This window comes from Bombyx mandarina, chromosome 09, assembly GCF_030267445.1.
Source record: "Bombyx mandarina strain Sakado chromosome 09, ASM3026744v2".
In the NCBI taxonomy this organism is placed as follows: Eukaryota; Metazoa; Arthropoda; class Insecta; order Lepidoptera; family Bombycidae; genus Bombyx; species Bombyx mandarina.
In genome coordinates, this window is record NC_143216.1 from 14714387 (window position 1) to 14736092 (window position 21706).

The following is a 21706-nucleotide window of genomic DNA, read 5'->3' on the forward strand; positions in this document are numbered from 1 at the left end:
CATGTTGACAGTAGCGACAAAAGGCAAAGAATTGACGCCAACACGCATATTCAGTGGAGAATATACAACAACAAGAAACTGATTAGGCAGAGATTCCAAGGAGAGCCACTACCTTTTCAAATATGGATGTAACTAGTATCTATCTCTTTAAGCGGCGTTCTCGGGAAAACGTGCACTAGACCAAAAATGTCAACCTAGTTTTAGTAGAATCTACAGATTTCTCTGTACTCACGACGAATTAGAAAATAGCCTTTTTTGCGACTTAGATCGCTTATATTCGCGTTCAGAAAATATATACATATTATAATTTTATTTTTTATTCCCTATGACGAATTTATTTAAAAAAAAGTTTTCTCTAGAAAAATCTAGAAACTAAACTAATCCTAGTTTTCCTTTTCACTTCGTTATACTGTACTATATTTTATTATTATTTATTATTGTAATTTTGGCTATTGAAATTGCTTGCATATTCTATGTCGTACGTTGATAGCATGACCTGTAACCTTCTTTGATGTGGCAGAAACAACTATACCAAGCACTGACTGAATCGACATGCAAACTCTTATAGTATCAATGAACGTTCCAACCTTTTTCTTCAAGCGCATTAATGTTTGAGTCGCATTTAGTTACCTTAGCGGTTGCATGCGAATGGAAGGCATTGGAAGGTTCGGCATAACGCGTAATAAATATTAAATGACTGTGAATGTTAAATTAACCTTGGTAATATCATGGGTAGCGCGAGTAGTCTGATAAAAGAATATATTTAATGTAAATGCTGATAGCCTTGAGAGGCTATTTCTTCCGCTTGGCGTGTAGGTAAGCTCACGGGGCTCTAACCGGGAGTGTTGCTAACACTGGCCCTAGCAAGAGCAGTGCTTCGCAGAATCTACCACCGGATCTTGCAATAAAGTTTAAGAGCTGAACTCTTTCGCTAGTAATAATCCCTACACGGTTTTATCATTACAATATCGTCAATTCGCACCGAAATGAAATACGAAACACAAACAAACATTGACCAGCAAAACAGACTTTCGTATTTTATGTGTGTGGATCGTAACAAATCTTATTAACAGGAAATGTTATGCGAAAGCTATTTGTACAAGAACGAGAACAAATTGCGTGAAATTTAATCAATTGAAACTCGATTATGTGTTCACATAAAATATTACGTATTACGTATTTTGCTATTAAAGTTTTGCTTAAATTACGAAATAAATAATCATCATAAATATGGCTTTATGTACAGCTTATCTGGAATTATTTTAACCGACGACATGCTCTATTATTATCGTTTAAATTCTAAAGCTTTTAAGGTCAACTTAATCACGGCTCAAGTTTCTATTTATTGCAGTAAATGTGGGCCCAAGGTTGGTCCAAATGGTTATATTACGTCAACACTTTAGGAAACTACTAAAATTATCTGGCATCAAATAATCATACATTAATGTTGGCATAGACTGTAATGAATCCAGCAAACAAAAGTACATGTCATATTATTATTTTATAACTGCACACATATTGCGAACTGAACTAGATCTATGTTGTGGAACCGTTACAGACTTAGATCAAAGTAATTAAGTGGATAGTCGGTACGTGTAGACCTCCGTGTACAACAACAATGCACAAACACAACAATAGACATCCTATCGCCTTCTAAAATTCAATGCCTGAGATGGGATTTAGTTACAGAATAACCAGTATCATTTCTCACGTAATAAACCTAAAGCAATCTCTATTTTCTGACGAGTCTAACTGTATTCCAATCTGAATCTGTCTGACGACGTTCCTTTGGGTCTTCGGTGCGCAACCAACTGTAAAACTATAATAAATCAAAGATTACGACTGCCCAAGTGACAGCTGCCGAAAATCGGCGGCGATTACGAAATGACGAAACTGTCAAACTTAACCGAAGCGACCGTGTTTCGTAACATTTGCTGCGCGGTACGAACGCAGAATTTTCAAGGTAGATTTTACGGAGAGCTTTGTGTGTCGAAAGGTCCTTGCTCCATGAGGTAATCAGATAAAGCGAGTGGCGCAGCTGCTCCGGGGCTTCGCTTCGGTTCATCTCTCGTTGTGCCGGCGTCCGCGTGCCAGCATTGCCAGCCCGGTCGAGTGTTAGTCTGTAACTCGGCGCGCACGCGATCGTACGTAATAGGGCACCGCACGTGCTCAACTCGCCCTACGCAGATCTCGCTATACGATCGAACTTATCCTCCGAATTTTAATAAATCGATTAAAGGTTCACTGTACGCTTAGAATCACATTATTGATTGTTATTGAGACTTGTTTATACTGTGGTTTAGTGAGAAACTGTTGTTTAGTGTTTTCCTGAGAATCTAAAAATAAGGGTAAAGTTTGAACTTGATACTTATCAGGTTTACCGTAAATTATAAACTCAATTTGGGTATTAAGCAGGGCGATGAAAGATCAACTAATCTAATTAGGATTAAATGTCTGAGCACAGAGCTACTTAACCTATTTATTATAATCGTTTTCAACTATTTGGATGTTTCAATTGAACAGAACGTAGATTGCTGCTCTTAAAATAGCTGAAATTAATTATCATGGTTCATTGACACGCATTGCATTTTAAATAACAGCAACAAAGGATTTCGTTCCAGTAGGTATACTCTTCGGTCCGGTGATAAAAATATAACAACATTGGAAAGTGTAGATCATGTAATGTTTTATGATGTGTGGAAATAATTTATCTATCCTAGTGAAACGTGCAAATAGGGTATAACTTTAAATTTCTATAGCAAAAAAATATAGCAATTGCAAAAGTTTCAATGGGAAGAAGCCGTGTATGAATTGGTTTTGAATTACCTATTAAAGTAAGTGGATACTTTAATTGGGTTCATGAAATGTGCGTGGATAGTGCAGTGGTGTCTACTAAAACACATTATATAGTGAAAATAGCCGATAATTTTCAATTTCCAATAATCTGATTCTTATGTCCGTTTGCTAAATAATCGCCTAACATCGGCGTTGCTTAATCTATTGATCTAGGAGTACTCCCATATACGAAAAATCAATTTATTGAAGGTAATCTGTAAACGAATTGCTATTCGAGTATCGACAACGAACTGATACTATTTCTCGTATCAGCTATCACACGTAATCAGCTAAAGTAATGCATCGTATGATTCATGGATTACTCCGTTATTGTTTTTATCCATCCAGCCTTGCTATACAAGATACAATCCAATTTTCGATCTTAAAACTGACGTCAGAAAGTTGATAATTCCTTAATTTATATTTGGTATTCCATAAAACGCCCCTGGTTTTGGGCACGCTGCGCAAAATGGAATTGTTGTCTGAGCCGGTTTCCATGGCAACGTTGAATAGATTATTAGTCCTTTTCTGCGTATTTTCCGACCCATCTCGCTTAATTCTTTTATTACATTTTAAAAATTTTAAATGTAGTTTTGTAGAGAAATTCTTGATTAAATGTCTAGATAGCAGTGTCCGCGGTTTCTGACTTAAATAGTGATGTTGTTTGAACATAGAGTGTTTTAGATATTTTTTTGGTGCGAAAAATCTAGTTCACGCATACACCGCAACCGTTGTTTGTGCTCAGCACACATTTGTTTCATTCGGTATTCATAAATTTTCATTGTGGTTAATTTTTGTTACACAGCCCATGAATTTTTGTGTGCTCATATAAAATTTTAGTTTAAATTATTCATATTTGATTTTAATTGGCTATTTTTTTTATTGCCCTTGTTGGCAGACGAGCGTACGGCCCACCTGATGGTGAGTGATTACCGTTGCCCATGGACTTCAGCAATGGCAGCAGCAGAGCCAAGCCGCTGCCTACCGAAAGTCGAAACCCGGAATATTATCAAAAATCATAGATATCACAATGCCGTTATCCACTTCGAGACTTGAGGTCTATATCTCAATGGTATGGTGATTATGCAAATCATAATTTGTGTGGGCTTAATTATTATTACACGGTGTTATTCCTTCGACTTGGAGCTTATTCGTAAGCATGAATAAAGTATGTATTTCAAAAGAAAAATTGCTACTTTGCTGTATGTGACCACCGGTACAGTCGTATCGGTCGATACAAGAGCACCTGGCGTGTTATCTTTTACACCACGACCACTTTGTATTAATAACTTATTATCATTAAGGTACTACAGTACAGCCAAACTTGCACTTAAATTATAATTAATATTAAATCCTTATTAATGTCATGTTTTTAATAAGTACCGGCTGGATACCAATTTTAGAGACAAACCGGCTGACTCTCAGTTGTCTTTCATAGTTCTCGCTTTACTTCAGTCATTTGTTTTGCTTTTTGCTATAAACTTATAGAAATTATAGTAAATGCATAGACTACACAAACATAGACTAGCAAAGGCTACTCCGACTTTTAACTAGACTCTTCTTTCCTCATTGTAGGTAACGTTATAATCTCGCAGGCAGGTACAAATTTACTTTACTTACGTTCACGAAGAACTTCCATGATGAAAGAATAGCATCGTGTGATAAAAATCATAACCATAAAATTTTAAATTAGCTCTTTCGCATAGGTTAAACAATTTTTTGATTTTGGATTGTATTGTATTGGTATTTATTTACAATATATAGTTAGGATTTGCCACTAAATTTATTTAAAAATACTGAATGTACTTAGAATTCGTGATACTTTCATAAAAGCTGCGCTTTGACAAAACTAAATATAGTTTTAGAAGTCTACGATTTGTTTCGAATCTTAGATTTTCTAGTTTGCTTTGCGATTTGTGAATGAATGATGAAATGCATGCAAATAAATGGACGTTGTAAAATTCTTTGAGCAATATAAGCGATTGTCTTTTGATTAGTTTTGATAAATACCTACATTGAAGTTTATGCGCAAAAGTGATTCAAGAGCCTGCTTTTTTTTCATTCACAGATTCATTCAAATCGGTCGCAGGCGACGGTATTCTTTTAATTTTAGTAATTAATGATTTTTTTGAATTTAAAGAAATTCAAAAAAGAAAGCTACGCGAAAAGATCGTACGTACGATACGTAAAGACGTATACTCTCAAAAATAAAGTTTTTCTCTTTGTTTTTTTTTTCCACTGAATCATAATATCATTAGGTTTATCACAGTTTTGCTTGTGTACTGTAATGACATCGTTAACAGAACTACATCTCGTCTAATGTTTATTGTTTTAACTTTAATGTTCGGTAAATATTGTATTGTGCTTTGAATGCAGACACTCGTGTCTTGTGTCTTCTGTTTAGAAAATATTGTTTCCATTTACAATTTTATAAAGACGAAAACTGACGACGCTACTTGCATTCCTAATATTTTGTACCAAACGCTGTCTCGCAACTACACTTAAAAACCAGAGATGCACAAACTTAGACTTTGTAAAGTGGGTCCAATCTTATTCTATTTACAAAAAAAAAGAATATTTTATAATAATTAATACAATAATTTATAGAAAAGTAAACGCAAATTCTTATGGTTTTTTTTTTCAGCAATCATTTTAAGTATCATACAATAAAAGAATAATTATCTAACGCTCATCAAAACAAAGAGACCGGATAAAATGTCGTGAGAAAATTTAATAATTGGATTTTCGAAATCTTAAGATTCGCTGTAAAACGCAATCGATTGACGAAACAAATAACCGCTAAATTACGAATTGCGTTACAGTTTTTATTTTGTCACGAAACCGTTTACATTAAACCTTATTACAATATTAATATATTGAACTTGAGTTTTTGAACAAATTACCGATTAACACGTTTGAATTGCGAATCGTTTTTACATATCTGTCTATTATGTAGTTTCTAGTCACCTGATTTGTAATAAATTTTATTTATATATTGAGCTAACCTCTAGCTCTGAGCACATCATCAGACCTAAAAGTATTCGAATCGATCGAGGAGCTGAGATTTGTCGGGATTAGGATCACAAGCTTAACGCAAAATGGCGCAAGTAGATGAGGTCAATGACGTAAACAAACCGTCCAAATCTGTTTTGGAATTGTGTTATGTTTAGTAGTAGTCTGTTAATTTTCAGTCCGATTTGAACGAAGGTAAATCCTCAGCTAGCTTAGCCCATCGATAGTCATCATTGGGCCACATAATACGTATCCAACCAAGGCATTGTAATTACGGTCATCTTTCAAATAAGGGAGGTGCTTGTTTCGCGAAAGGATTAGAATAAAAAGTAGATGTAAAAGAATAGAACATACGTCCTATGTGTTGAGATCTGAAGTTATACCATTAGTTAGAATATACTAATATAACGCGACCTATTGAGAAGATCCGGCGCGAAACTCAGTGGGCTAGGTTTGAAAGGTATTATAGAACTGAGACTTAGAACTCATATCTCAAGTTGGTTGGCGTCATTTATGTTGTTGATATCTACGGAATCCGGTAGGTAACCTCTAGGCTCGTTCAGCCTACCAATAAAAAAAGTAGGTCATTTTCTTCTATAAAAATATATAATTATATTCTGAACACCGAAGCAAAGAATATTTAATGTAACTACGTAATATGAGTATCTGTTTCTAAACAAAGGACATTGCAATCTTGCATTTGCTCAAGTTACATGTATAAAGATAGTGCAATTGTGTAAACACATTATAAAGTATTCACCTATAACAGATTTCATTTAACTGAAAAACATTTCATCAAGGTAAAACTGTTTTGTCATCAGCACTATGTTACTTAATTATATGACACATTTAGAAAAAGATTAATAATAATTTAGAAGCTATACGTGCAAACATTTCTCTCACATGTAGCCAAGTATTGTAATCTGACAAACCAAAGCTTTCTTCAAATGTAATAGAACGAATCCCTAATCTTCTAAAGGACAGGGTTATTAAAATTTGAAATAATTTTGAATACATAACAGATTTTCTAAAAAGTATAGTAGTTTAATACCAAGGGTTCAGAAGTTTTAATAGTCAATAATAATATTTTAATGCACATAACTATATTAATGAGGTTCCTTTCTTATGATCTTCGAAAGATTTTCAAAATAAAATACGAGGACTCAATTTCATTTAATTTGTTGAAATACGGTTGGGTTATCTTAAAATAAAATGAATTAGGTATATTTCTTTCAGAAACCTACCTTTGAACAAATTTATATTTCAAAACGACCTAATTTTAGAGTGTATCCAATTAAGAGTCGCAGTGTTCGAATGTTTTTATTTTCGTATCGGTTTTAGAAGTGTTGAAATCTAAGTGTTACATTTCACTCTCAAAGACACACGCAGATGCTCTAATATCACAAATAAAATGAAAACTTTAAGCAAATCTCTTGTTAAGTTAACGTTTTTTCTATTCATGTTTCTATAACTACTGAAATATATCATAAATGTTATTTATGTTTAACTTAGAATGCTACAGGAAATTACGACCGCAATACGTTATTTCAAAACTAATTTGTCCTAATAAAAATTATATAACATAAGTATCAATGGCAGGTTTTCAACGTAACTATCACTAGTAAACGACCGACACAGAAATAACCCGCTTTTCATTGGTGGAACATTTCACAGATGTATTCTAACCCAACTGAGACTTAAATCATATTAGCAAAGCTGAGAAGTATCATTTGCGTTACAATGAAGCATCTAGATTTTTTTTTTTATTGCTTGGACGGGTGGACAACCTCACAGCCCACCTGGTGTTAAGTGGTTACTGGAGCCCATAGACATTTACAACGTAAATGCGCCACCCACCTTGAGATATAAGTTCTAAGATCTCAGTATAGTTACAACGGCTGCCCTACCCTTCAAACCGAAACGCATTACTGCTCCACGGCAGAAATAGGCAGGGCGGTGGTACCTACCCGTGCGGACTCACAAGAGGTGCTACCACCAGTGCACAATATAGTTAGTCATTATGTGCCTTGAACTTTGAAACTGCTTTCAAAAATCTAAGATACAGGCTACTTAGTTTGAAATTCACCATTACCTACTTTTAGCGCGTACAGATAGTGTAAGTTAGGCACCACAGCCTTGCCTATTTCTGCCGCAAACCGACAAAAAGCGTTCATTCAGTTAGTAAATAACTATAAAACTCCTGCGCTGACTGCTTATTATCTCTTTGTAAATAAATATATTATATTTAAGATTTTATGAGTTACGGTAAACACTTAAAATCTACACCAAAAAAAAACCGGCCAACGCCAATATCCAAGCCAGACCAGTTAATCAAAATACATTATATTACTATATGGTGGGTCAAAGTCGGATTGATAATGTTTGTTATAAAAACACTCATTAGCATTTCCTGTCAAAATTAACTTTCAGGATTTTCAGTAGTAATCGATTCCTTAAAAAAAAACGTTAGTGAATTGTTTTTGGATAACAGTGAAGTGATTGTTGTTGTGATGACACTGGCGAAAATGGAAAAACCAAGCGTGGTATTGGAGAAGGAGGCGCCTGTCAAAGGCATTGTGGCCCAAGTGGTCACTATGCTCAACGGCCAAGCACAAAGGTATGTACACAAATGAACAGGTTTTTATAAGTTACAGTATTAACACAGGATAGTGACATAGATTACTTTTGTATCCCGAAAAAACATCTCATTTCCACGTGTAACTACTCTGACCCATTTCCATTTGACCAAGCAGACGAAGCTGCGTATAACAGCTTGTAATTTATAATATATTTATTTGTGATATCTGCGTTTGTGAGTTTTTAAATGTTTTAAATATCTTACATACACATACATGATGTCTTTCATTTGTATGTAACGGAATCTTTGAACGTTATTTTCATCGACTTGAAAACATTCCATTAACTTCCACTTTCATAAAATTTGCACACGCATCAAAAAGCGATAATTATATAATAAATAAAAATATCGAATGGAGGCCACGGATACCACCGGATACCACCGGTACCAGGAGCGTGGGGCGTCCTCCAACCGGGTGGACTGACGACTTAGTGCGCACGGGGGAAGTCGTTGGATGCGGAAGGCGGAGGATCGCATTATGTGGAAGGCATTGGGGAAGGCCTATATCCAGCAGTGGGCAGATAAAGGCTGATGATGATGATTATTATAACTTCGCAACAGTTTTTATTGATATTTTAGGCAGGTAGGGTATTTCTCATAGCGCCATTAACGTACGATATTTGTACCAACAATGAGTTTTTGTAGAAAAATATTACAATAATATTTATTACCTTCGAAGCTCGCTTACGGTCATTCTTATAGTTTGCTTATGGACATCAAAAATGTCTTCATGGTTTGTATTCAGACCAGAGTTTATCCAAGCATCATATCAAATGTTCTTAAAGAAGCCTTTTTAATTAGAGGTGTACACTTAAAGAAGTGGTTTTAAAACAACTTAGCGGGGGGACAAAGATTATCTATGTCCCTCCTGGAATTTCTTGGCCCCTAGACAATACCAGATTCTGTGAATATTTTCTAGGTCTACTTATAAGATAATATGTTTGGTCTAACAAAAAAGCTACATGGTCTATCTCATACATATGTGAGTTTTGTACAAGCGTTTACTAAAGCTAAATGTATCTTTCTCTAAGGGCCCTTGTCTCCATGAGCGACCAGTCAGGTCGTCCTTAAGCTCATTAGGGTTGTAACTCTACCTCGTTGTATTTACTGAATAAAATTAATAACATTCGCCGTGAACTATACGTAGTTATCGAGGTCAACGCTCCCTTGATTACTTAAATAAACACTGTTTTCTTTTCGTACCTTAAATATTTTACAACATAATAATAATGCTGTGTGGTTATGATCGCTCATTGACATCAGCTATTCTGGATACTACCTCTTTGTTTGCGGCCGAGGAGGAGAGAGCCGAATCTCATACGATGTGTCCGTATCAGAGCCCGCCTGTTGGGTCAGAACGGGATACACCACCAACCGCGTGGCACGGCGCCAAGAGGAAAGAGGAATTGTCCCTCTCCAGTTCCGCCGCCTCCTTTTACGAGATGGTGCCCTCACAGAAGTCGAACAGTGCTTGCCAGGATAGGTCGCTATCGAGTATCGTAACCAAGACGGTTGGCAGCGATAGGTCCAGTCCTATATCTGCGACGAAGACACGGCGCTACTTTGCGAAAGCGGGGTAGTACGCGAGCGTGTGCTCCACCGTGTCCTCGTCGCAGCCACTGCAATGGTGGCAATCCGACGTCTGCTCCCTCCGGGCGACAATGTGCAGGTAACGGCCAAAGCAGCCGTGTCCCGTGAGCATCTTGGTCGCCCAGAAGGTGAGATGTCCTCGGTCGCGTTTCACCCAGAGTCGAAGAGAATCGATATCGGATACTGGTGCCGCAACTCATCACGACTGTCAATTTAGTGGACGCTTAAGCAATGCTAGTGTAACAGCACTTCATGTTCTGATAAAATCTAAAATCTAATCTCAATGGTTTCATTTTATCTATACTTCAGTAACTTTAAAGTAAAATTCTGAATACCGGTGACGCTGATATGGTCTCTCTAGAACTCTAGACAATCAGCTTAGCTAAGAAAAAGAAAATTTTACCTTATAATAGTGAATAATGTGATTTAAATTTAATAAACGGCATTGCAACAAAACATTTTTAAAGATTGTATATTTTTATCATTACAAAATATTCGCCATACATTAAGCACGACACCACCGTACGACCGACGTGATGTATTAACTCAACCAATTATATTAAATTGGATATATTTTTGTACTACGTGTTTCTCGGGCATGTATTACATAAATTCATTAAAAAAAGGAATGAGTCGCAATTAAACGTGATCATAAGATGGAGACCTTTCATTATATAATGCGGTGAATTTTTTTTTTGCTTAAAATTGATGTCAAGAACCGTTAGATGAATCTCGCGGCTCACGAAGCGAATGACGCCGAGCATATACGTGGATTTATCTTGCTACTGATCTAGAGGTGATGTCGGTCTTTGTATTCGCACACGATTTTAAACTATTCAGATTTTTGTTGTTTTAGATCACTAGTTCTCAACGCCTGCACTGCCACACTTTTGTACGCCTCCAAAATTTTTAAATTGTGTCGTTAAATAACATAAAATGCGTTAAAATGAATGGAAAGCACTTACACATACATATGTGTATGTTTTAAAATGAAAATATAGAAATAATTTATTAGAAAAGGATATTAAAATCCGGAAAACTTTGAATAAATATTCTTCTTTGTGTACCTTCAAATTTTAAAGTCGTTACATGTGTGACAAAATAAATTGGAAATAAGTGCATTTTATAAAAAGCCGGTCCTAAAACCTTTCGTGTTTCAGAATATCTAATATTTGAAAAACAAAAATTAGTTGAAATAATTTTCTGTATAGAAAAAATTTATCAAAATACATCGGCTTTGGTTTCGTGTCACTGTTTGAAGAAGAGACGTATCTCTTGCGCTTTTTACTTTTATATCTTCATTCTTCGGAATAACAAAGCAGCATTTGGCCCTTTTTTGAAAGCGCTCTTAAAGTCTGATGACTATTGAATCAATTTCATTCAGTGTCAGCTCAGCAATACATTCGTGAACTACAACAAAAGGTCAAAGCTTCCTCACAGAATACTGCCATTTTGTTAAAGGGCCATAAGCGTCTTTTGTATATTTAAATTATTATTACATTATGAATGTATTTATGTATGTGTGTATTTTCAAGGTGGGTGGCGCATTTACGTTGTAGATGTCTATAAGCTCCAGTAACCACTTAACACCGGTGGCCTGTGAGCTCGTCCACCAATCTAAGCAATAAAAAATAATATTCTGGACGCATATTGTACGTCTGCTACTGTTTGGACTATTTCTTAGTTTTTCTAATGCGTGTGTTGGATGATGAAAGACTCGTTAGGTTTTGGGCAACCTCCCGTAGGTCTTGATACGGACGAACCAATGATGTAGTCTCTTCAACGACAGTCGGCGTTTCTTTAGCCTTAAAATCGAAGTCGTAATTCCCAAATGAAACGATTACATTATCATCTGTATTAATCTGCAGTGATCAGCTGCATTGAATTACTTCAAATAAATTGCATTTCAGGAGCACTCCTAAGCTTCAGTACAGACATCCACTCCAGTAGACATAGATAACCGGAAAGAGAGCATCTGTTGACATTAAACGAGCACTTAAATATGTTTGGATTTTATTTACCTATTGCTGGCTATGGCTGTGCAGTATGTTCGTGTTATCACTCCGATCCCGGCTGGGTTTTTTTTATTGCCCTTGTAGGCACATGAGCATACGGCCCACGTGATGTGAGTAGTTACCGTCGCCCATGGACTTCAGCAATGTCAGGGGTGGAGCCAAGCCGCTGCCTAACGCTTGTTTGCGTGCACCGTCATTATCAAAAGTCGGGATCGATTTACACTGAAAGTCAATCCTGTTTATTAATTTATGTTTTTATCGGTAATTAATTATTAATTAGTTTACACTTCGAAGTTATTGTTAGTAATACCAGTAAAAATGTACCTGAAAGGCAAATCTGTCAAATAAAGGCGTAGAAAGTGTGCGTACTAGTGTCCGTATTAGTTCCATTCTCTGCGAAATCTAAGGCATCTCATAAATTGCAATATTGAAAGTCTGTTTAGGTACTTATTTCGCCATTTAAAAAATATATATTTAAAGTGAACTCAATAAATAAGAATTTTTGTATTTTTTTGCTTTTCTCGAGTCATAGACATAACTAAAATTTAACTGATTTTATAGGTTAAATCGCGTTCTATATGTCGTCTTCCCGCATTAAAACTGTATAATCTCAAACTTACAAATTTTACAGGAGAGTGTTTTCTTCTTCTTCCAGTGCCTCTTCATCCTGAGGTTGGCCGTTAGCTTTCTGTATTCCTTTCTGTCAGCAGCCAGCCGGAACAGCTGTTCGACGGAGGCAATACCGGTCCCACTCCCGGATATTTCCGGAGCCATGACTTTTTTATCGCAAAGTCTCTTTCCGTCCACTTGCCCATAATTGGTTTTTTAAAGTGTTTATTTAAGAGTGTTTTAAAGGTGATATTTTTAATATTAATCATCTTTGCAACATATTTTTTTTTTTTTACCACATTATCGGTATTTTAAAGTAAGATAATTATTAATTTTTGTTAATAGTAGTCAATATATAGGTAAACAAAAAAAAAAACTAAACTAAACTACGCTCTTTTGACAGCATTTATGAGAAAAATACTGATGATACCAAATAATTCAGCATATTAACTCAATTTCGAATATTTTTGGAAATTGTACACTTTTAATGCGAAAAGACGATGTGTCATTATATTATTTTCGACGCTTCGAACACTTTATAGTTTTCGTAATCATTGACGATTGTCAGAGAGAGACGAAAAGCGAGATTAATCCGCAGAAGTAGTTTTTTTTTTTTGATGTACGGAATATTAGTATTTTCAAACTTCAGTCCCTCTTTGTAAGCGAGCTTATAACCATTTGATATCCAGAGGTTACTAGAGTCGAAGAAGAACGTGACTGCCGCCACCTACTTCGAATACGTGAGGTCTAGCTCCCAGTTATAACTATGCAGTTGCTCTCCCACAATCCAAGCCGTGGTGGATTACAATAACCACACTAAGTTTCTTCTTCGATCTTCTCAGTGGATCGTGATTCCGATCCGGTGGTTAATTCTGCGAAGCACTGCCCTTACTAGGGCTAGTGTTACAAAGTCCTTCAGGTTGAGCCGTGAGTTCACACTTAACCGTCCGGGCTTATCTGGTATAGCCTCTTAGGCTACCAGCAAATAGGTAGGGGAAAAAAGTTCACAATACAACCTATTACCACTAATACCTATTTTATAGCAACACACTTTTGTTTGTATGTGAAAGTCGCGATGAGTCATCGACCCGCCTCGCTAATTCGGTTTATATTTCGAAAATGCCATAGATATCACAATTAAATTATGCAATGTTTCTAAATCAACAATCAACAAGCGTGCAACGTGCGCATGCACTAAACTACATATTATAACCTGACAGACGTCGCCGCGTGTTCAAATTAAAATTATGTGAATTTTCCTTATTTTCTTTTTCTAAAAATCTGATTACATACCTTATACTCCAGCAATTGAGAGACACATAAAGTATTTGGAATGTTGCGCTTCAATTAAAAATATTTATACATAAATAAATAAAAATCTATAATCGAAATTAAATTAAACTCGAACCAAAAAATGGTACGTATTCGAAGATCCATAATACGCGTAATATGTTTATTATGTATTATTTTCTCTTATTATTACTTATTTTGAAAGCATCGCATGTCTCATAACTTACTTGTCTTAATTAGTTGTGTGAAACATAATTGTTACAAATCGATGAGCTTAATGAAGAATCACACGTAAGAAATATTAATACACAACGCAGCATACATCTGTAACATTATGGTAAAATATTATAAAAATATATATAGGTATTTTTGTGTTTTTAGTAACGACCATCCGATCTATCATTATAATTTCACGATATTAATACGTGAAGCAAAACTTTGTATCCCTTTTTACGAATATTGCGCGGACGGAGGACTATGAAATTTTTCACTTATAGAGAATATAGAGAAGAAGTGCACAATGCTAATATTTTTTTTAAAATAATGCATAAAAGATACATTAAATCAATAAAGAAAACATTACAACACTACATATCATGTATTTGACGCACACACGCATGCATACTATTTATTGTCAAACTTTTGTTTTTGACGTCTGTTGTCAAATTGAGATTAAATAAATATTGTTGTTTTGTTTATTTTTTATAGTGTAGTCTTGGGGAAATTTGTTATAGAAGTGTAAATACAATCATAATAGTGTCAAACTTACATTCAAATTATTTAGTCGAATTCGACTACTGCGGGACCTCTAGTATTATATTCACGATATTTGTCCGCGGTGAACTCTAATAATAACTATCTGATTTTAAAGTTTTCTTTTGAAAATTTATACTTATTCCTCCTTGAGACATAGGATAGATTTTATCTCAATTTATAACCCACTCTTTTATTGCAAATTATTCGTTTATTAGATGCAAAGGCTATTCTGTAAACTCTTTAAGTTTGTAACAGATGGCGGTGTAAGTTATTAAGATTATGTTTTAATATCGAGTTGAGTAAGTATCTAATAGATGGCGCTGTATTAGAAGTCTAAATGTTTCTTTAAGCTATAATTTGTGTACATATATGTGTATATGTAAATAAAGATCACTCTATGTAATTCTGAACGGTTTATTGTGATGATATATAGTACAGATGTGGTGGTGTTCCAGAGGTAGTGTCTGTTATAGTATGTCAACGTAAAATAACACGTAGTTTCAAGAAATCGATGGTGTTCATCGCAATTGGCAGAGTCACGCCGAACCGATATTCATAATATATATATATCAGTGGGCCCTGGGTTCAAGCGCTATATATAATGGGTTTTCATTGAGAGCGCTCCAATTTAAAAATAAAAATCTTGTTTAAGTGTTTTGCCATACAGCCCGCGTGTTTCTCGCCGGATTCTCAGTCGGTCGCGTTTCGATCCGGTGGTAGATTCTGCGAAGCACTGCTCTTGTTAGGGCTCGTGTTGGCAACCCTCAGATTTAGAGAGCTAGTTATATAAGGATTTTGTGTTGTACATGGTTTATTGACCGTTGTTTTTTCGGTGTTAATATGTTTGTATGATCAATGTCTTTTCCAGGGTTATGGATGTATATATATGTATGTGTATAATAAAATCTTACATTTTTTCCGTTATCTGGTACTGTAACACAAGTTCTTTACGCTTATCACGGGACCAGTTAACGTGGCGTGATTGTTAGTAAATATTTATTTATTTATTATTATTTATTATCTTACGTTTGAAACGTTTTTTTACTGTCAATATTCATTTGGTTGCAAATGGCTTCATCAAGTGACGTAACAGCCTACCATGAATTTAATGCTAGGGACACGCGCAGCCAAGTACATACGAGCTGATTAAAAATTTTTTATATGTTATAAATCTAGAAAACGAACCAAAGAACGTTTTCACAAGTTAATGCGTAACTTGATATACAGATTCTCTTAGAATATGATGTCGTTCGGAGTAAAACAGCTGAACCCGAGGGGTGGTTTATTGAACGGGTCGACGCATGCGCGTTGCTTAGTTTTAGAGGTATTCAACCAGACATGTCGTGCAAAACAAACAAACGACTCTAAGCATTGACCAGTGACCTAGTCATCCTAGTCAACCATTTCAATGATCAGTCCATTTTTTTACTTAATAAAAATAGTGCCGATTTTACGAAAGCAATATGTGCATTGAGTTTTAGTGTTGACGTTCGGCGTCGCGTAACCATGTAATTTAGGAAATAAACAAAACACGACTAAAGAAAGTGTTCTTGCAATCGTTCCGCGATCGACAACCGTGACGGCCGCTATGAAGGCGCAGACATTAGAACCGCTTGTTCAACGTTCGGGCAACTCCCTTTCCGACACACTTCGCTGCCCGATTCACCGTGCCACCGACGCTGAACTAGATGTCAGTGGCCCCATGCGAGTCATCTCGCGACGTACGGTCACAGTGTTGATGCGACGGCAATGATGTCACTCGTCTTACGATAGACTTAACAGTATATTGTAATTAGACTGTGACATAAAGAAAACTCGGATGGCAAGTATCGTTCGACGTGAATGGCTAGGGTCGTCGGTGCGAGATCAGATTCTTCCGGGGGTGCTGGTGCGGCGTCGGCCGCGGCGGTGACGCCCCACAGCTCTGGCCGCACGCGAGCCTCAGTTGGTCGTGTGCGTGCGCGCTGTGAAAGTCTCTTGCGCGCCATGCGTTCTGTGTCGGGCACGTCTTCGGTCCCGGCTCACGTAAACCTGGGTGCTCGAAGACAGAGACGGATTGCACGTGGCTGAGCCCGCCCTCACGCGCTCTTCAAGCCCCGCACCGAGCCTCCGCAGCCAGCGAGCGAAGCAGTACAGGTCGACAATTTTAATTCGTATTAACCGCACTCGCGATTGCGTGATACCTCGGTCGTGGCTGTTTTAAATGCATTACGGTTTTCATCACTGAAATTTCCAAGGTTTCTTCGACGATTCTGTGTTCGTAATAAAATCGTTCCTTATCTATCAGTCAGGTGAATTGTACCTTATCTGGACGTATCGAGTGCCTCGAACGTTTTCCAATGGCTATCATGTTGCTTTGAAAGTGAAAAGGTTTTACGAGCTAATAATACCAAAAACGTAAAACGCTTTGTTTTTCGAGACTTTCCAATTAGGTCATGACTAAATACTGTTTTGTTTATAACCTTGCGCAAAATGTGACCATAGTTGCATATTCAAACGGACTCTTAAAACTTTGTAAGGCTACTTACTATAGTCGTGTGACAAGGCCAACTCAAATTGAGAGGGACACTATCCATCGATTGAAGTTATTCAAGCGCACGTCAAGAACTACAATCAAGGTTACTGTTATTAATCCGTTTTTGAAATAGAACAATGAGAAGCGGGTCATTGATTGCATAAAGTTTTTATGTTTTTAATTGTTATTTCCTGATCCCCTTCGTTACAGAGCGCTGGTATTGCCCAAGCTGTGTTTCAATTCACTTTGAATTTGTTTTCCGAAGTAATTAGCAAATATAATGTAATTTACTTACATTTTCTTTATAGAAATAAATTGCATTGAAATTAAATTCATCATTGTTTAAATCTCAAATTAAGAATGACTCCGTTCAAAATGACGATGGTCACAGCGCCTTTCACTTCGCACGCGCAAACAGAACACAGAACAGTAACAATAAATTTGATATGCACCTTATAATTATGTTTCGATAAGGAGCATCGGTTATTGAAATTTGAATAATAAACAAAACGGTGACGCAAAATTGATAGCAATAGATTACAAGTAGCAAGCAGTACCATACAACATAGCACTCTGTGGATGTGGCACTAAAAATAACAAACTCGGCGTTTAATAATCCTTTTAGTTTAAATTGTCTACGTTCACGTATTATTATATTCAAAGTAATCTATAGTGGAATGGACATAGGGTGCAAAAAAAACTGGAAGGCTTAAATGGCGTCGGGCAGGGCATATGGTTAGAAGAAAAGACAATAATGGAGCAAAATTGTGACACGATAGTATCCTAGAGAAATTAAAAAGAAAAGAGTAGACCGCAAAAAGATAGGATGACGACATAAGACAAGTGGCAGGCGTTACATGGAACAGAGTGGCTGAAGAAAGACATGAGTGGAAAGGTTGGAGAGACCTTGTCGATTTTGCAGGTGTCCCTGCGCTATGTCGTAAGCGTATATGTCATTCTTCAAACGAGGCTTGTGGAGAGTATTCAACGCTATACAGCGGCTTAGCTCTGCCACTGGTATTGCTGACGTCCATGAGCGACGGTATCCACTCACCATCAGGTGGGCCGTATGCTTGTCAACCTGCAAGGGGAATAAAAAAAACCTCAACCGTAATGCCTCGTTGAGACAAAGATAAAAGTCTCAATCAACATTGGAATAACGGCTATACTCAACTAGGGAAGGGCAAAACGGATTCCTAAGTCAAAAAAGGGTGCGTGTACCTACTTATGTCGCGCGTAAGAAGTTATACTTTATTTTTATTAATTTTTTTATTTTTTATTTAAATTTGAATCAATTTGAAAAAAAATCGATTAAACAACATCCTCAAACACGCATATTGGACTCCCTTTTCTTGATATCGTATAATTCGTTATTCTCGGTACGGTTCGTAAGTTCACCTGCGGCTATATTCAGTCGCCAAGTTACGTCGATCGTATTGTAACACCGGCCGACAAATGAAATTTTTGAAAGTTGTTTGTATTTGAGCCACAAATATCACCAATTTATACTATTTTAAACACAAAACACCTACATATTTGCCCTATCACATCAGATTTTTTTATAAGAAGGAAAAGCATTTTTTTCAAATTTAACGAAAAAATCATAATCATATTACAAAACATATATTTGAACATTTACAAGAAACAATGAGTCTAAACAATGCTGCAGGACTATTTAGAGTGACATCTTTTACGTTTCGTGACAAAATTACGTCTGGGTGTAGTTTTTTTGTGAGTTTTTTTGTGAGTATCTTCAGTAATATCACGTGTCAGTGACCAGCAGTAATCAGCCATCATATTCACATTCCATCGACCTTGGTACCTTGTCTCCATAGTTTTTATGTCCTGATGAAACCTTTCTCCCTGCTCTTTACTGTAATCAACCAAGATTATCAGGAAAAAAGTCCACATGTGAATCTAGAAAGTGGAGTTTTATGCTCATATTACACCCCAATTTTGATACTTATCCAAGAAGTTTGCAACCTTATTTTTATAGTCGGGATGTTTATTATTTCCTAGAAAATTGTTGACACATCTCTGACGCCAGCCAAGCATCTGATTCAGTGTTATTCATTGTGGCATAAAATTTTTCATCAGCCATCAAAGATCTGATTTGCGGTCCATCGAACACTCCTTTAATTTTTGCATCAGATAATCTTGGAATTTTTTTACACAGGTATCAAAACTAGCATTGTTTTTATCCAATGCTTTAACAAACTGTTTCATCATACCGAGTTTGATATGAAGCGGAGGTAGTAAAATTTTTTCAGGACTAATTAATTTTTTTGTATAACGTTTTTTGTTTCTACTTTGAGATTTTTACGAGGATTCCATTATTTTTAACGTAGTGCTTGTCTCGTGCTATACTGTCCCACACGCACAAGAAGCATGGAAATTTTGTATATAAGTAAAAAATATTAAAAAATATATATAAGTACGTAACGTAGTTTTTTTTAAAAATAAACACACTAATTTCAGTAAAAAGTTTATGAACAAGTAACTGTAGAGGTTTATTTGCATGTACCTGTTTCGAATGGGTGTGTCGTTGTTGCAACTAATATATTTCCTCACGAGAGGTCGCACGATTCGAGAAAAGAGCGCCAAAATCTAAATTTAATTTGTTTTAATCAAAAAATTTAAAATAGCCAATGTCTTAATTTTTTTTAAAACCTGATGTGATACGATAAAATGAGGTATAATTTCGTGATCAGCACTACCAATTAGTGGAAAAAGTAATCAGAACTTGAACAAGGAAAATGATGTCGGCCGGTGTAATGTGCGATTTAGTAGGCAACTTAATTCTGTTAATTTTATGTCATGGTGCGCGCGCATCGTAAAATTTCACTCTCATCAATATTTCATAACGCGCCTAAAGAAGTATAACTTCAAAAGAATAATCGTTTCAAAGGATCTCAAACAGCTGTGTAGAAACCGATGTAATTAACCCCACTAGTGGCTAATACTGAATGCATCGGTGCCTATTATTCAACAGGTCGCAATTTCAAGACATGTTTTTATTTTCTAATTGACATATTAATGGTATTTCGAAGTCGTCGTGGACTAAAGGATAGGAATCGTTGCATTTGTATCGAGCGATACGACTGTGCCGGTGTTCGATACTTGCAACATTTTCTTATTAAACACGTACCTACTTAATGATTCCAGAAATGAATTTCACGATGAAGGTATCATCGTGTGACAAAAAATCAAACCCGCAAAAATTGTAATTGCGTGATTAGTGGTGGTAGGACGTCTTGTGAGTCCGCACGGGTAGGTACCACCATCCTGCCTATTTCGTCATGAAGCAGTAATCCGGTTCGGCTTAAAGTGCGGGACAGCCGTTGCAATATAACGAAGACTTAGAAGTTATGTTTCGAGGTGGGTGGTGGTGACATTTACGTTGTTGATGTCTCGGTGACATTTTTTGCCGCTTTTCCCTGATGTGTCGATGACTAGAACCCAATTTTGAATGATTTATTTAACAAAAAACCTATCTGGAAAACGGTCGCACAGATGCATACATTAGACAAACTAATTATCATTTGAAAAGTTGAAGAAATCGGTAAATGACCTTATTGCTCTAATGCCGAGAAACAAGCCTTTGTTTCTCAATCTACAATGTCGTAACAAAACAGACAGAGCTTCACACTTCCAACATTTTTTCGTTAAGATAAAACAACTAGCCCACTGAGTTTCTCGCCGGATCTTCTCAGTGGGTCGCGTTTCCGATCCGGTGGTAGATTCGAAGCACTGCTCTTGCTGGGGTCATTGTTAGCATCACTCGGTTTGGGCCCCGTGAGCTCACCTACCAGTTAAGGTTACGCTGAATGCCTCTCAAGGCTACCAGCTTAGATACGAAAAAAAAAGAAACGAACTATTCAGTTTCAATTACGTCGTCTTTACTTATTCACGTATTTTATTCCATTTAACCACACATTAGTGGACCTCTAATTTACGGGCAAAATTAGGCCACATCAATCACGAACCATTCTTAATTAACCAAACGATACATTGCTACCTTCCTTGATGAAACAACAGCACACAACAGTCGTAACATTTCGCTAATTAATTTGAGAAGGTGAGTCACGTTCGCGCCCACCGTAGTATACCCAAATGGATTTAAACAGAATATTGAATTAAGTTTGGGTCGCGTAATTGTCTTTTACTAATCTGTGATAATTAACAATGACCTTCCTAAGTTTGCTTGCAGAAGATGTCATATTTTGTTACTGTTAATAAACTGAGAATCAATGAATTAATACCTACTCTCAAAACATCAATCTATGGTTATTTATAATATTTTAAGCGAAAGTTACGACGAATAATAGTTTCTATTTCCATATATCTCCGGTTTTGTAAGCGATGTTTGACATGCAAAACGTTATGCATGTTCAACCATGTAGAATATAAAAATTGTGAACCACTTGGTCATATATTTTTATTGCC

The 21706-nt window shown here is 36.2% G+C and overlaps 1 protein-coding gene across 1 annotated transcript in view; it reads left to right on the forward strand.

The window, feature by feature from the left end:
- LOC114239768 (uncharacterized) overlaps window positions 1–21706 on the forward strand; it is a 103285-nt gene that overhangs the window by 70143 nt on the left and 11436 nt on the right.